This window comes from Camellia sinensis, chromosome 10 (genome assembly GCF_055761805.1).
Source record: "Camellia sinensis isolate YWXY chromosome 10, ASM5576180v1, whole genome shotgun sequence".
NCBI lineage: Eukaryota > Viridiplantae > Streptophyta > Magnoliopsida > Ericales > Theaceae > Camellia > Camellia sinensis.
In genome coordinates, this window is record NC_138970.1 from 179,245,937 (window position 1) to 179,251,948 (window position 6,012).

Sequence of the window (6,012 nt, forward strand, 5' to 3'; positions counted from 1 at the left end):
GATTCTGAAAAAAAGTGGATTAGGGTTCTGAAAAATCCAAGAGAGAGAAGAGCCTAGGGTTTGGAAAAAGGGATTCTCGAACTTCAAAGGCAATTTTCATTGAGGGTTCTTCTTCTTTTACTTATTCTCACCCCTCCATAAGTGGTTAGGCTCATCTTTCTAGAGTTTTGATGAAACCCTAGCCAAGTAAATAGGTTTTTTCTTTGCTTTTTGATTATGTAAAGGTTTGAACAAATTGTATGGTGTTTAAGAAGTTTCAAATATATTTTTTCCATTATCTCTTTAAGTATTTTGCTTTTTGTGATTGTTGAATGATTTCCATACAATGATTTTTTATTATTTCATATTCAAGGTATGAGACGAGTCATATTATGAGGGACGAGTCATGTTATTACCTTAGTTTTGAGTGAACGACCCATACTATTTGAGATGGTTCGTGTCCTTACATTAGATGTGATAATTTTCTTGATCGATGCTTTAAGCTTGTAGTTGCAAAGTATTATTTCATTCAAATCGTAACATAATTGATTTTCAAATTGAAACCTTATTTATGTAACTAGTGGTGAATTTATTACCTTAAGTTTTTCCATAATCAGTAATTCTAATTTCATTTATAATTGCTAGTTTAGGCCAAGTTTGGCAAATCCAGAATAAGTCAAAAAGTCAAAAAATTACTCAAAAAGTTAACACTATTCACCAAAAGTCAACAATTACGGCTGCATAACTCTTAATTATAATTTTATCTTACAAACTAATTTTTACAATTTTTTATTATACATTTTTTCATAAAAAGTCAAAAAGTTAACCCAAACATCTATATTTTCTTCCTCAATTTTTTTAGTTCAAAAAGACAAAAAATGCACTTATTTAGGACACCCCAAACAACCCCTTAATCTCTTAATTTATTTTATTTATTATTATTCGATCAAAATTAATCTAAGAATTTAACAATTAAATTAGTTTAATTTCACAATTGTCTTTGTAGATCAATACCTAGATTTACCATTATTCTAAAAAATTTGGTACAGTTAAGAGTTTATTTTTGGTGTGTGAAACAACCCATCAGTGATCAATTGTAGCGAATACACTCATTATTATTCATTTAACATATATCTCACCTAAGAGAGTATTAAGAACTCGTTTGGGAACAAGTTATTTTAGTAATTTTTTAATTAAAATATGAGGTAAAAAAATTATAATATTTGGAATGATTTTTTAATTTTTTACGAAAATATGTTCAAAGAATATAGAGAAAAAGAATCTTTAATTTTTTAGTATATATTATAAACTTTTTGATTTTTTAATAACTTTTTAACTTTTAAACTAAGAGCATGTTTGTTTTGAGGGATAAAAGGGTGGGATTGGACTATTAGTCCCACCGGACTAATAGTTCATTGTTTGTTTGAAAAAATTTGTTCCAGACTAATAGTATTAGTCCCACAAATATGGGACTATCCTATCCCATGGGGGGTGTGGGATAGAAACCATGGGATTGGTATCCCATGAGATTATTTTGTGAAATGTCCATTTTACCCTCCATGCTATTACTTAGTGAACAATTATAAAAGGGTAAAATAGTCTTTTGAACATTTATAAATTATTTGTTTAGTGTTGTTAATTTAAAACTATATATTAAATAAAAAATTTAAATTATAAATTATAAATTAAATTTAATTAAAAATAATAAATTATAAATTATGGCCTTATAAATTAAATTTTTTTAGTGTTGTTAAAAAATTAAATTTACATATTAAATAATTTTTTTTTTAGTAATGTTAATTTAAAATTATATATTAAATAAAAAATATAAATTATAAATTAAATTTATTTAAAAATAATAAATAATAAATTATAAATTATGGCCTTATAAATTAAATTTTTTTAGTGTTGTTGAAAATTTAATTTATATATTAAATAAAATTATTTTTTTATTGTCGTTATTTAAAATTATATATTAAATAAAAATATAAAATATAAAATATAAATTTAATTTAATTGAAAATAATAAATTAAAAATTGTGGCCTTATAAATTAAATTTTTTTAGTGTTGTTAAATTATAAATTATAAATTATAAGGATAAAATAGCCTTTTGAACATTTATCATTATCCAGTCCGTCTAACCAAACATTGAATTTACTAAAAATAGTCCAATCCAGACATCTAATCCCATGACTAAACAAACATAGGATACAAATCCAATCCAACCAAATAGTCCCGAAACAATGTATCCCGGAACTAACAGTCCGAAGGATTACAATCCCCCCTTATCCAGTCCGTCCAAACAAACACACCCATGTTTGATTCACAACACTAATAGTGAGGTATTAATAATCCTATCAAATTAGTGTGGTATTAGCTATCCCACCCCTACCCCATTACTAATAATCCTACAAATTTGTTGGATTAATTATCCATTGGATTAATAATCCTAAACCAAAATGTCAAAACAAACATAGGATGATTGGACCCACGGATTAATAATCCCAATCCCATGCTTTAATCCTTCCAATCAAACATGCCCTAAAAGTATTGCATGCCAAAGGAAACATTTTTCACTCTTTAAATTAACAAAACACTAAACACACAAAATTAAATCTAACTTTTTCACTTCTCATGCCGACAGTAAATCCCTTCATCTCCTCACCCAAAATAAAAAAATAAAATAAAAGAATCTCAGAAATTATCACTTTATCCTTTTGTATTACCAAAAAACAAGAAGTCCAAACCAAACATTCACTTTCCTGATTATTGGTTGTTCTCAAAAGTTAGTTAAAATTTGTCCTTTTAATTTTTTTGACTCTTTTTAAAAAAAAATGTAAAAAAATAGATAAATAATATGACCCAAAATAAGTTTAAAGCCAAAAATCAACTGCTAATTTCACCAGTCAGCCTTTCAGGCATACGTAATGTTAATGTAATTTGTAAATGTAAATTACCACCCACTCCACCTACCACCTCCACTACCACTCACTCCACCTACCACCTCCACTTCACCTACACCTACTATCACCTTCTCTTCTATATATAGGAATTGTAAACATTGTAAACACACAACACATCAATCAATATCAATCAATAATATACATCAATTTATTTTACATGGTATCAGAGCTATAGGTTAGCCCTTGGTGATCTTCACCTTCCGGCGGGCGGCAACCTTACCTTCACCGCCCGCCGGACCCCAACCGTGCCAATTGAAACCTCCAACACATACCTCCTCTCCTTTCACCTTGGTCTCTGCAACCTCACTCTGTAAAATCACCACCTTCCCTCTCGAGTGCGCTCACCGACACCAGCAAACACAGAGAAACCACCGTGAGCTTTGGCAACATCGTTAATAAGTTCCATAATAAGAACCGTCAGGATCGGCGGCAACCCCTCGTCATATCTCACATCGACGACGGCTCCGATGACCTGGCAGACCTTCCCGATGGAGCCAGCACCGGTGAACTCGTCGGTGATCTTTCCGCTGGGGCCGCGGGCATGACCTTCTTCCTGAGATCTGGCTTCCCCTTCTTCACGGTGGCCATCACCCTGTCTCCAACGCAGGCCGAAGGCAACCGATTCAACCTCTCCTTGATACACTTCACTGATATGATGTACAGATTCTTCGCCCCAGTGTTGTCTGCACAGTTCACCGTCGCCGCCACCGGAAGACCCAACGACATCCTGAATTTGTTCCCCGCCGAACCACCGCGACCTCGCTTCGACATCTTGTGCTCTCTCTCTCTCTCCCTCCCGATGGACCGACGATCGGAGGAGAGAGGATAGCAACCTCCTTGATAACATGGTGGGGAACCAACCTTTCTCTTTCTGATGGCGGACAGTGACGCTCTCTTGGCCCTACTCCCCCTCTCGCTCTCTCTGTAAAGGGAAACCCACCTTTCTCTTTCTCTTGACTAGCACATACACACCCACATCATTGATACAGTGGGAACCAACCTCTCTTATCTTTCCACTTTCTTTTCCTTTTTTTATTATCACTTTCTTTTTTCTAATCACGCTCTCTTGATTCGTCCTGTTCCCCACTCCCACCTTTCTTATTTTTTATTCATCATTATCTATTCATTATCACCATGCTCAAAAAAAAAAAAAAAAACACAACACAAACATTTCAAATTTGCACAACAACCCATATTTTATTCATTTCAGGGATCACCCCGATCACAATTTTACACAAAAAAAAAAAAAAAAAACAACAACAAACCAAAACAGTGGCATTTTTTCTTTTCTACTCTGCCGCCGGTCTTTTCTTCTTGCCTCCGTCCTGGGCGGCCCTTGCCGGTGTTGCCTCCGTATTTCCCACTCCACTGGGCACGATCACTACTCCCTGCTCCTCCACTGCAGCATATGGCGGCCCTCCAAATCGGAACATCACGGTGGCCTTCCGCTTCAGCTCCTTGTTTTCTGCCCTTAGCACGCTTATCTCTGCTCGCGCATCCTTATACATGCGTTGTAGTAGAGCCAGCTGGGAGTTTAATTGTTGCACCTCATTTGTCCTACTCTGCAGCCGGTGCGACAAGTTTGTGACCGCCGTCATGGACTCCACACATGTCTTCAAAGTATACTGATTAGCCTCCACATCCGTTTGCACTGCCATTTTTTGCTCCACCGACTGCATCGGAAAGTTCAACGGAGCAAACCCAGTGGTGTTTGGTTGAGGTTCACGGGACACCGCACCAGTTATCTCTCTTGTGGACTCGTTGAGGTCGGGAAAGAGAGTCAGCAGACCACGGGACGACGAAGCCATCTCTCGCAACAGAGTGTTACAGACTATCTCTCTCAGCATAACGAAGCGTTTTTCAGAAGTTTTTCTTCGCAAGTTGTTTGTCTTCTGCCTCGGCCTCAGGCTCCGTCTTGGTTAAATAGCCGAGGCAGCCACACGCATCGCGCGCCTCTTGACGCCAGACAAACGGGCACGCCAGCCAAGGCACTCACGTGCCTCGCCATCATATCTGGCACGCCTTTTGATGCATCGGGCACGCCTTTTGATGGCACGCCTTTTGACAGATTGGGCACACCTTTTGAGGGCACGACTTTTGAGGGCTCGATATCTACATCCATGTATATTTTTTTGAGCAGCCTATATCCACACTCATACAGTGTCTTCTACACCAGTCAGCTTTATCAATCCCTTTGTTTCAACCTCAAATAGGTTTCTATCTTCACACCTATTTGAGTTTGAGGGGGGGTTATACACAGTATCATGTATAAGTCGCTCATGGCGCACTCCCTAAGTCGCCCCCTTGGTGCACCACCACAACCTCTGCTACAACGGTCCGACATGACCCCGTAAACTGTCCTGCTAGATCGGTCCGACATGACCCCGTAAACTGTCTTCTACAACGGTCCGACATGACCCCGTAAACTGTCCTGCTACATCGGTCCGACTTGACCCCGTAAACTGTCTTCTACAACGGTCCGACATGACCCCATAAACTGTCTTCTACAACGGTCTGACACGACCACACAGTGTCTACTACAACGGTCCGACATGACCCCGTAAACTGTCTGCTACAACGGTCCGACATGACCCCGTAAACTGTCCTGCTACATCGGTCCGACATGACCCATTAAACTGTCTTCTACAACGGTCCGACATGACCCCGTAAACTGTCCTGCTACACCGGTCCGACATGACCCCGTAAACTGTCTTCTACAACGGTCCGACATGACCCCGTAAACTGTCCTGCTACAACGGTCCGACATGACCCCATAAACTGTCTTCTACAACGGTCTGACACGACCACACAGTGTCTGCTACAACGGTCCGACATGACCCCGTAAACTGTCTGCTACAACGGTCTGACATGACCACACTGTGCCTCCTCCAACGGTTTGACACGACCATACCATGTCTCCTATCCTGTTTTATTTTATTTATCAGTTTATTTTTCTGTTTTGTTACTTTCTCCAAACTCAAGTTGGCTAGTACCTATCCTCCTTGAGTTTGAGGGGGACTGTTAATGTAATTTGTAAATGTAAATTACCACCCACTCCACCTACCACCT